Genomic DNA, 12,074 nt, shown 5'->3' on the forward strand with positions numbered 1-12,074 from the left:
AGTAATAGTACCCATACAACCCGCACGTGCTATGTTACCATTAGATTCCAGCCGGTTTGTTATGCCAAAGACTACTGAAGTTCTGGAACCTCATTCTTTGCTTTCTTTTGCAGGTTCTTGAGCTGAAAGAGCATCCCACCAGACTCTCAGAGTTTTGTTTACTGTCCTCGCCACTGTCATTCCCAACATTCCAAACGAAAATCGTCTGTCAAGACGCTGGAGGCAGTGCACCAAATCGTTCAGACGAGGTAAGATCACACAAACTACTGTGCAGTCGCGGGTATTACAGGATATGCGATTTTCTATGTCCGCCCACTCCTATAACACGCTTATATTTTGTCAATATCCCTGTTTTTTTCAGTTCCTCGTAAACTGTGATGACTTTACTTGCCTGGGGCGGTCCGTCGGTGACCGACGACGACAGTGCTCCGGTGAGGTGAAATGGTATTAGTGAAGTTGGATGGTGATGTCAACGGGACTGTGGAGTCCAGTTTTTTATCCACATATCCTTCCACACTTCGGGTAGGTCAGATCTGGATCGAGTGGATAAACTCTGTTGTTTATCCGGGGCTGTTCTGTGGTGTGCAAGTATCTCGTTCTTCTTTGTGTTGACATGCAGACTCATGGATTGGTAAGCTGTGGATATCACTGAGATAGTGCGTTGTAGGGCAGGCATATCAAACATCCCTTTACAAGCCTGCGGATACACACTAAATAATATTATTTTAATTTTACAAACGAAGATAAAATGTAGCTTCGTATGTAAATTAGAATAATATTATTGATCAAGTGAGAAAATAATGAAACTATATGTGGGCAGCGAAACGTGTTTTCAGCTTGCGAAAACGTTTGCTAACATTTCTTTGGCAATCGGTACTTCTTTCTTCCAAAGTTTTGCTTACAAGTGAGTGATGTTTGAGTTTAAGTGTTGTTTTTATGTTTTCAACAAGTATTGCGCTTAATTTAGTAGTTTACAGCTGCAACTGTCATAAGATACTAAATTGGTAACTTAGGAGTAAGCATATACTGCTGTGATTGGCATAAACAAGTGGCAATACTTATATAGGAATAGGTAGTTATAAATGTCTTCCTAATGAACTTAACAAAGATTATCACAATTTTAGAGAATAGCCCAATTTCTTCAACGTGAACAGCAGTAAACAAAAAAACTTTCTACTAAAATTGCAAGATTTTTTACTTTTAAAATGGCAAATACAGCCAGGTAAGAGAAAAAGGAAAATGAATAAAGAAAAGATTATTGCAAGAAAAACGGAAGTAACAGTATTTTTGCACAACAGTGAACAGAAAGATAAATGGATCATCTGAAGAATTGTCACCCCAAACTTCGACAGGGTGATAATTCTTCAGGTGGGCTATTCTGGGGTGGCAATTCTTCAGGTGAGATATCCTAGGGTGACGATTCTTAAATTAACCTAACTTAACCTAGCCTAACCTAACCTCACCTAATCTTACCTAACCTAACCTAAATTAACCTAGCCTAACCTAACCTCACCTAATCTTACCTAACCTAACCTCACCTAATCTTACCTAACCTTACCTTACCTTACATAACCTAACCTTACCTTACATAACCTAACCTCACTTAATCTTACCTAACCTAACCTCACCTTACCTTACCTAACCTAAATGGGGTGACGATTCCTCAGGTGTTTTAGTTGGGGTGACAATTCTTCAGCTGGGTTATCCTGGGGTGATAATTCTTCAGCCCAGATTTTTTTTTAATTTGCAATAACTGTATAGACACGCCAAAAGACTGCAATTTGAAGACATCATGAAACAAGCTATATTCCATACCATTGATATGAAGGTTTAATGCGTGCTTCAAAACTTAAGGAACTGAAAGCTAATTTGAGACAGCAAGTCCATTTTTTTCTAAAATTCAGAAAGAGAATATTGCTTCCGTTACTGCAAACTATGAATTCAGCCAATTGATTGCTATGAATGGGAAATCTTACGGTGAAGGAAATTTTGTAAACAAAGACTTGTAAAAACAGCTGAAATTGTATGTCCAGAGAAAACACACTTTTTCAAAAATATTTCATAAGCCAGGAATACTTTTGCTGAAGGGGTTGACGAAATGGCAGGTGATATAAGTCAAGGAATAGTAGTGAGTAAAGTTGGACAAGTTGATTTTTACTGATATTGTGGTGAATATGTTCAAGTGTAACTTTGTAATAGCTAAATTACTGAACTTGAGCTATGATATAAGTCAAGGAATAGTAGTTTACCTCAAGCCATTTAATCCTACATGTAATATTCCTGTACCTCAGAATAAAAAGGTTATGGTATAAGTCAAGGAATAGTAGTTTACCTCAAGCCATTTAATCCTACATGTAATATTCCTGTACCTCAGAATAGAAAATTTATGGTGTAAGTCAAGGAATAGTAGTTTACCTCAAGGCTTTTAATCCTACATGTAATATTCCTGTACCTCAGAATAAAAAGGTTATGATATAAGTCAAGGAATAGTAGTTTACCTCAAGCCATTTAATCCTACATGTAATATTCCCGTACCTCAGAATAAAAAGGAAGTGAGATTTATTACAATGTTTATTTTCTATTTTGCATGTTGGCTACCTTAATCGACTCGTTAAAGAAGGGAGAAAAACCCATGCGAGGCAGTATCATCAAACATTTGCTCAACTCAATTGTGTTGTATGAGTTGTCACTGTTATTGGCACCCAGACTTGGTAAATATCAGGTTTGCTTGTGATGTCAGCAACGAAGTTGTCTGAGTTTTATTACTGCAGGTGAAGAAATTGGTGGATCATTGGCTTTGTTAATGTCATTAAGTTGAATCCTACTCAGAGAAGCTACTTTACCAATGAGTATGAATCATTCTCATTGGTCCTTACCTTGCCATACTTTTCTGGCTATGGTAGGATAGGAAATATTTAACTGTTCTAAGGCACTTGATGTCATCATACAACTAAGCGATGAGTTTGTTTTAACTTAAGTACTAGTTAGAGATAAAAATCTAAAGTTAACTGTGTGAATAAATTTTCTTCAGGTGTGTAATTTGGATACTGAGCTTCTAAAAAGAAAGGGCATTGTGATGGGTGATTGTCTGTCGAATGTAAAATATAACTTGAAGGGATCTCTTTGCTTGTGAAAGGATATTACACAGCTGAATAAAGTTATTCGCCTTCAGCCAAAATATAGATATCCTTCTCTATCAGAAGGATCCTGATCAAATGAGTGGATTTTTCAGGCAGAGCCAGATAAAAAGGTGTCCGGACATAATCCCTCCTGGACACAATCCCCCCGGACAAAATCCCTCCGGATAAAAAAGCCCTATCCTTTGCTACTGGAGAGGCGCTACAAAGACCAACCAGGTCTTCTGGTATGAGTCATAACAAAAGGGGTCCATTTTGCTACCAGAGAAGTACCACACACTTGAATAGAATCACCTGGTATTATTCAAAACAGACCTAGTAAATTTATCAACACATATAGGCCTCTCTAAGCTGAATCACATTGCATAATACCAACCAGAGTTAATGCCTTAACTCATTAATAAACTTAGTCGACATCTTAACAGAATGAGATCATCTCCATCAACCAGAACCAAAATTCTTAAATTGTCAACACGGGGTCATTTGTCCGATTGGCCCACCATCCGGCCCACATGTCCAGAGACTCGAGACCTTCTCAAGATTTTACTTCGACGCCGTTCAGGGCTGCAGAGGCGCGAACCTGAAGCCCGAAACTCCAGCCACAGCCTCAACTTTGGCTGGACCCCACAAGCATATGTCTTCGGATCTACCCCTTCTACCTGACGATGCCCTGGGAACGACACTCTCCCTCAGGGACAAGTTTGGGTCGAATCGGCCGACCTCACCATTTCCTCCAAAATCTAGTGTACTAGTACTAGTATATTAGTACCTCCTACTAGTACTAGTATATTAGTACCTCCTACTAGTACTAGTATATTAGTACTTACTACTAGTACTAGTGTACTATTACTGCACTAGTACTAGTGTATTAGTACACTGACATTAGTGCTACACTAGAACTAATACACTAGTACTAGTAGTATACTAGTATGCTAGAACAGTAGTATTAGTGTACTAGTATATTAATACACTAGTAAACTAGTACTAATACAATAGTAGTCGAGCACTAGTACTTGTATTATTAAACCAGTACTAATACATTAGCACTAACAAACTAATACTAGTAAAGTTTTACCTTACTACAATTTATTACATTGATAGTATAATGTTTCTGTATATATGTGTATCTATAAACTATACACGGTGCTCACACTCGGCTCTATGTTGTACATAAAATTTACTCGTAAGGAAAATAAATTTATGTAATTATAACCGAAAGCCAAGTGACGCCTTTATCCCAACGCCTCCAAATCAATGTAGAACAACATAAGTCTACACTAATACTAGCAGTAGAGTGCTAGTACACTAGTACTAGTAGATTACTAGTACATTAGTACTAGTATGATAGTATATGAGTACTAGTAGATTAGTAAAAGAGTACTAGTACAAAATACTAGTACACTAGTAGAGTAGTAGTACACGAGTAATAGTACACTAGTAGAGTACTAGTATACTAGTAGTAGAGCATAAGTACACTAGTACTGGAACACTAGTACACCAGTAGTAGAACACTAGTACACTAGTAGTAGAGCACTTATACACTAGTAGTAGAGCACTAGTACACTAGTAGTAGAGCACTAGTATTAGTATACTAGTACTAGTAGTAGATTAGTACTAACATGGTACTAATACATAAGTGTCGCATGATGAAGGAAATGTTCAATCTTTTAAATATCTAGCTTGCACATGCGCACGCATTAGCTACAGGAGGTAAGGTCCGACGTCTCCAGAGAACTCCCATGGGACCACCTATTGTGTTCGACCTCACCACGATCATTTGGGCTGCGTCTGACCTCACCGTGGTCAATTGGGCCGAGCGTCTGGACACCTGCATCTGGTATTGCCAACTGCATGTCATCATACGACCAATATATTTTCATTATGTGCTCCCATTGCTTGTAAGTAAATTACCCATGCATAAATACTGAGTGTCCACACCCAGTTCATGTATTGTACATTGTAGAAATAGAGTAGACGTAGATAGAGAATAAATTGTATATAGCTCCCTGTTTTGGCAACAGCCACCATATGTATGTAAATAGCGCCATTGACAACCGCCAGAGTTTTCCTCTGGGAATGTTCTGAGATGTAGATTTGTCTAGAGTTAGAGACATTAAAGACCAGAAACCCAATGCTTCGTTTATCTAAACGTCTTCAAACATAATGTAGAACAAACACAAATCTACACAAGTACTAGTAGTCGAGTACTAGCACCATTATACTAGTACACGAGTACTAGTAGACGACCACTAGTACTTGTAATAATGCACTAGTATTAAAACAGTACTAGTATACTAGTACATTATAGCAGTACACAAGTATATTAGTACTCGTATACCAGTACTAATACACTAGTATATTAATACTAGTGCACTAGTATTAGTACACTAGTACTAGTAATACATTAGAAATAGTACATGAGTACTAGTGCACTAGTAGAGTATATTAGTACTCATAATACACTAGTAGAGTACTAGTCCACTAATACTACTAGTACACTAGTACTAGTACACGAGTACACTAGGACTTGTACACTAACATTAATACACTAGTACATCAGTACACTAATAATAGTACACTAGTGTTAATACACTAGTACTAGTACACTAGTACTAGTGTAGTACACTAATACTAGTACAATAGTATTACACTAACAAGTATACTAGTGTACTAGTGCATTAGTGTACTAGAACAAGTGTAGTGTATTAATACTAGTGTAGTAGTATACTAAGACAGAGAGGTGGGGGAAACGTCTTTCAAATCTCGAGTCTTGTTTTCAATCCCTTGGGTAATACGATTGTAGGACAACTGGTCACCGGTCAACTAGCCCCCAAAACTGCTCCCTTAGGACAGCTGGTCCCCGAATGACAAGCTGGGTGGTCAACTCGTCCTCAAAATAAATTTTCTAAAGTGTCCAGTACCCAGGGCAGTGGACAAGGTGCAGGGATGACCCGTCATTCAGGAGGTGCTAAGATAAGAGGAAGGGTGGAGGGGTGTGGAGTGTATTCAGGGATGGAATGGGTGGTAATTATTTTGTGCCTTTTTCTTTTTGGCTACCCCCCTTTTATGGGGGAAAAAGCCTTGGTATATGTATGTATGTCCAAATGTGCTCTCTATTGTTCGTATATATGTTTTTTTATGCTTTGGTGGTTTTTAACTTTATTTTTTTTATGTTACTAAACATAAGATGATTTAATAAAGTGTTGTACATAATATATTATGGTATTTTGATTCTTGCTATTTTGGGTAATATTTAATACCTGTGTATTATTTAATAAAGTGTTGTACATAATATGTTATTGTATTTTGATTCTTGCCAAATATCTCAAAATTATTGTTTAAATAAAAATATTGTTGAAAAAAATTGGGGACGAGATGTTCTATTTTTTGGGGACCAGTTGTCCTAGGGGTGCAGATTTGGGGACCAGTTGACCGTTCACGGGGTAATACAAACGAATCTCGTCTACTCCTTAGTCTAGTGCTCCTAAGGAACCCACAGGATTGTACGCATTAAACAACAGCATCCCCACTTTCTTTATCGCTCGAAAATTAGAAAAGTGAACAAAAAACCGTGGCATGGGGGGAATATGGCAATAGGTGGTTTGTATGTACAGATGATCTGGATGGTATAAAGCTTCAACAAATGTAGCTGAACTCGGGAAAATAAATCATTGGATTGAGACTAACGGTCTGAAGGGGACGTTAATCAAGGAGAAATTTAGAACAAACTTAGGAGACAAAAGCAATAAACGAAAGTTGTATATAAACAATTAAAACATAGTAAGATGAATATTTTTTTCTATTTCATATCCTTTTGTATACATAATGCAATAATCCCAGAAGTAATTAATACATACCACACCAACATACATTGAAAAGGAGAAATAGTATTTCATTTTAGTCATCCCTAAATCTTTAAACTGCGTATTCAAATTTGGTTTAATTCGTGAATTTGACAGACGCTCGTTAATATCAATACTTGTCACACCCAAATTCATCAAAGTTGGGCTCTGTATTTTTTATCTTTTATTTAAGTAAACACATAATCTGCAAAAGGTTGTTTATATCTTAAGTCACCAAAGGCATATAACATAAGCAAGGGCAACGACCAAGAATAGGACTGTGGAAGATGTAAACAACTTTGCAGTGCTGAACACTGGGACACTAAATGGAAAAGGGGAGATTTGAAAGTTCTTCTGCATAAAGGAATTTCAGTAAAGGTCAAGAATAAAACTGCAACATGAAATATCTGTCAATAAGTTTATTTACTCCTAAGTTCTATAGGTCATTTTAAATTGAAAACATTGACTGTTAAGTCATTAAAACGATTAATATGGTCGTGGACTTTCTATATATGTGTGTATTTCTTTCATTTTCTAATCTGTCTCCTAATTCCTCTCCCCCTTCCACCTTGCTTCAAACTATCCCCCCTTTTGTGTTGTATGTGTGTGTGTATAAACTTATGGAATTGGTATGGTTATATATTATGCAAAAAGTGTATAATATCTACGAACTATCTTCAAAACTGATACAGTATAGCATTATTATTTTAAATGCAAAAATGAAATTTTTATTTTAAAATTAAACAAAAACTCATTTGTAGTTAATCAAATTTATATTAATTTGAAATAGAAGGGATAACAACATTTAGAAAACACCTCAATATCACTAGTTCCGTGAGTCAAATATAGAATTATCGGTTACGACAACCATGAAAAAATACTTGAATTCAATTTCCATTCACAATGGGGAACCAAAGTGAAAAATGGAAGAAAATTCCATCAACTTTGGAAGGACGCCACCGCCACGCATATATTTTTGTGTGTCATTTTGGTCACCTGCTCCGATTTACCCACCATTTCGTCCACAAGTCGAGGGGGTCCAGGGCTCCTGTGGGGTCCACTTGGACACCGCCGCTCAGGCCAACAGTACGGGCGCCAGAGGCCCAAAAGCGAAAAGCGGGAGAATAGCTCCTCGCCCCCAACATAGGAGGGGCGCCACCACCACGCCCTTGGGCCCAGGTTCCTCGCGTCTACCTCGCCGTCCACTGTGGCCGACTCTCTCCTTCTGGGCTAAGTTTGGGCCAAATCGGTCACCTGCCGATTTTGGCCAAAATGTGCAGAAATCCAGTCTCACATTCTAGGTGGCTCACAACGGTTCTCAGATTCTGCAGAATTTGGGTCACTCATAATAAACTGAGAGGGAACCAGCTTTACAACCTGAGGCTTATTGTCCAGTTCATCGTGGGTGTCTACTTGACAAACTGGTTCAACACCAAGGTCAAGTCATCGTTCTCTGAAGGTTCAAGACATGTTCTCTTCCAGCTTAAACAACTGAGGAGTCAGCCAGGGAAGAGTGTTCAGATTGTGGAGCAGACTGCGAGATCTTCCTGGTATGCTCATCCCGAGGCAGTTCTGCAGACAATGCTCTGCAGTAAGTATGAGGAGGAGAGAATAGTGGCGGTCAAGAAGACCTTGGATATGAGACTTATGAGTCAATTTGGGCATGACGAATCAGTTGGTGACGATTCTTTCTGGACATATGGAGTGTGGTGGTGGTGGTGGGGGGGTTGTACCCTCGAGGGAACCCTGGGAGAGGAGGTCGACAAGTTATAGCAAGGTCACGCCTTTAAGAATTATTTTTCTATAACATTTGTATACCGTAATTAATTTCCTGCATTAATTGTCACCCCGCTGGAACCTGTATTATGGAAATATAACACTGTTAAAATTATTATGTCCCATCTCGCGGCGTCCACTCAGTAACACATTTGCTCCATCGCTATCAGGCGTTTGCGCTAACTTACTGCCTCTACAATATTTTTCATCCTAGTCTGTTCTCTCACCCAATTTGCTCTCTTTCGGTGTCTCAGCGTTATTCCCATCACTGATATCTTCATTCTCCTCTGTGCATTCCTTAGTTTTGTCTCCCTTGCCTTCGTCAGTTTCCAAGTCTCACACCCGTAGATTATTACTGGCAGGATACATTGATTGTAAACTTTACGTTTCAAATATAAAAGTAAGAAAGCCTCTCAGGTTTTTATTATAATTACCAAACACTTTCCAACCAATTGTAATACGCCTTTTTATTTCATTATCATGATCTTTGGTGACTGTCACCATTTTGCCTAAATAATTATATTCTTCAACTACTTCAAGACTCACACAATCGATTATAATCTCTCTACTTTGAGCTTTCGTGTTCAACATTACTTTGGTTATACTCTTATTCATTTTTAAACCTACGCTGAGACTTTCCTTGTTAGATCACTCAACATATTTTGCAAGTCTTCTGCTCCTTCTGAAATAAGAATAATATTATCCGAAAAACTTAAGTGGTTAAAATATTCGCCATTAAACTTCAAACCTTTCTCTTCCCAACTCGACCTTCTGAAAATCTCTTCTAAGCAATTGTGTGTGTGTGTGTGTGTGTGTGTGTGTGTGTGTGTGTGTGTGTGTATTCACCTTGGTCTTTTGGGTCACGTGTTGTACTCGTGATCGACAGCTATTTCCCTCCCGGAAGAGAGCTCAGAGCTCGTATGACCGATCTATGGGTAATGCTATGACCTTTCACACACACACACACACACACACACACACACACACACACACACACACAACTCCCCGCCCACGAGAGTTGGCGTAACGACCCGAAGCGCAGCGATACCGAAATAATTTCGGCCCTGGGCAGGATTCGAACCATGTACTGCGAGCACCACCGTACTTCCCAGTCCAGCGCTCTACCAACAGCACCACCGTGTGTGTGTGTGTGTGTGTGTGTGTGTATGTGTGTGTGTGTGGTTGTGTGTGTATATGCATATTTGTTTGTTTTCAGCACCCTACCTTATTACGCACCGAAAAATCCCCTGTCGGCGTGCTCCACTCTACTTCATGGCAAGCCACTGCAACATCATAAGAACGATATTCATATCCACACATTAGTTGATCATAATTATAATCACATAATAATCACAATAATTGTGTTTATAATCACACAATGATTATGCTCATTATTACACTCATGTACACCCATTGACGAAGAATAATGAAATATTTAAACGTAATGACTTTGATTGTGTTATGTAACCGTTGGATAGGTTAGTGTAACCGTTAAATAGGTTTGTTGGTTACGTAAGGAAGACTTAATGCGGGCGAGATAAACTCCAAAACGGGAGTTTTCTACTTTTAATTAACAATTGAGGCAAATCTGGTTTACAAATATGATAAGGTACAAATGGGCCCTGTGGGCAGATTACAATAAGTGCCAGGCCTTGACCTAGGGCACAATAGGCTGGCAGCCTGCTCGGTCTGCCCAGCTCTGACGACTGGCCGGGGCCCGGTAGGCTCTTGACCTACCCAGCTTCTGGCTACGTGACATGGGTGTTAAAGGTTATATAGGTTGTTAGTAGGTTACTGTAAGTAAAGGCGTTAGTCTCGCTATTCTATGCATTAGGGTCAGTTTATATATATAAGGGTTAGTTGTATAATTAGTGGATATTGTTATATCTATGTTAGTTTATGCGTAATATACTAGGGCAGTTATAATAAAAGGACTTTTGATAAGTTAGTCTGGTGACATTGGGTATCTATCTTGTTTGTCATGAAATATGCTGCGTTAGGGGTATGTTGTGGGAAATGCAAGGTTAGCAAGAAGGGGAGTCTCGCTATGTTGCAAGCCTGTGGATCACGTGCGTGGTGGGTGATGGTTACAGTTAGTGATGATGGCGACTTAGCTCAGCGTTGGATAAGACAGGTCAGGACAGTTGCATCAGCAGCCACCAGCATTAGGGAGGTCGGGCCCAAACCGCCTTCGACGAGCCGAAGAATCTAGGAGGCCGAAGAGCTCACGTGACGAAGCTTGGAGGGCTGTCGGCGCGGACGTTTCGTCCCCCGCTGACCACGTGGTCCGGCCGAGATGGAGGCTTGCAGTCAGCCCAGCGCACCTGACCCAGGCCGGAATGTGGCGTGAGGTCATGCTTACCCTCCCAGTGCTACCAACTATACGGGGTCACTACTGCCGCTACGCGCATGCGCAGATCGCCACCACCCACTCTCCCTCACCCTCCCGGATGTATAAGAGGGAAGGACATGGAGATGAAGGACACTTTACGGCCGCTCGCCGTTAAGGGCGGACAGCCCCCCCCCCTCCCCTCCCAGTTCTACAGAGGGAGGGCACCGCCTGAAGGAGATCACGAGAAGGAGACCGAGGAGGAGACGTGCGCCCGCCCAAGGAGGACACAGGGGACTCGTCTGGAGGAATCGACGCTCGAGGAGAATTCTTCCTCGCGCCTGCACCTAGGAAGAGATTAGTGCGAGGAGACGTGCGCCCGTCCAAGGAGGACACAGGGGACTCGTCTGGAGGAATCGACGCTCGAGGAGAATCCATCCTCGCGCCTGCAGAGCCGAGGAGTGGTTTGTGTATCCATTTGTTCTTCATATATATATTGCATAATTGGTAGATAGCAGCGTTATATATCACATTGGTGATATTTCTATTCTTGTGTTCAGTTAGTTAGTGTGCTCTTGTTATCCAATAAAAACACGTGTTGGTGTTACCTTGGTGTTTCTTTTCTCTCACGCCCATTTCTCAATAATACCGAGTACAAATATGCTTTATTTGAACCCCCCTGACAGACATCAGCTTCAAGAGCCGGGACACATACCGCGTGGAGTTCAGCAAAGTCGTGAGGAAATTCGAAAGGAACTTGGAAATGAGAGACGTAAGGAAAGATTTGCGCTTCTACGTTCTTCATACAATGATGATGAGGAGATTCCTGAGTCACAGGGAAAACCTTAGACAAAAACGAGAATAAGAAGTGCGATGTACTCGAAATAGCGAGTTTCTTTGAAAAAAAAAAAAAAAAAATCGACATCCATCCCGGCTCTCTCCTGTTGCTCCATTTTCAACTTCGGCGCGAGTGTCCAACGGCTCAGAGAT

General features: G+C 40.1%; 1 long non-coding RNA gene across 3 annotated transcripts in view; it reads left to right on the forward strand.

The window, feature by feature from the left end:
• Positions 1 to 1,597, forward strand: part of LOC143039601 (uncharacterized) — a 6,345-nt gene extending 4,748 nt beyond the window's left edge. For 2 of the 3 annotated variants that reach the window (XR_012967659.1, XR_012967655.1), the window contains exons 2-3: positions 114 to 248; positions 362 to 1,597. This is a non-coding gene — a long non-coding RNA (uncharacterized LOC143039601). The remainder of the gene's footprint in view (positions 1 to 113; positions 249 to 361) is intronic. The other variant, XR_012967658.1, reaches the window with a different exon arrangement.
• The last annotated feature ends 10,477 nt before the right edge of the window (positions 1,598 to 12,074 follow it).

The sequence above is a fragment of the Oratosquilla oratoria genome, chromosome 2, assembly GCF_046742065.1.
Source record: "Oratosquilla oratoria isolate Oo_2021 chromosome 2, ASM4674206v1, whole genome shotgun sequence".
Lineage (NCBI taxonomy): Eukaryota > Metazoa > Arthropoda > Malacostraca > Stomatopoda > Squillidae > Oratosquilla > Oratosquilla oratoria.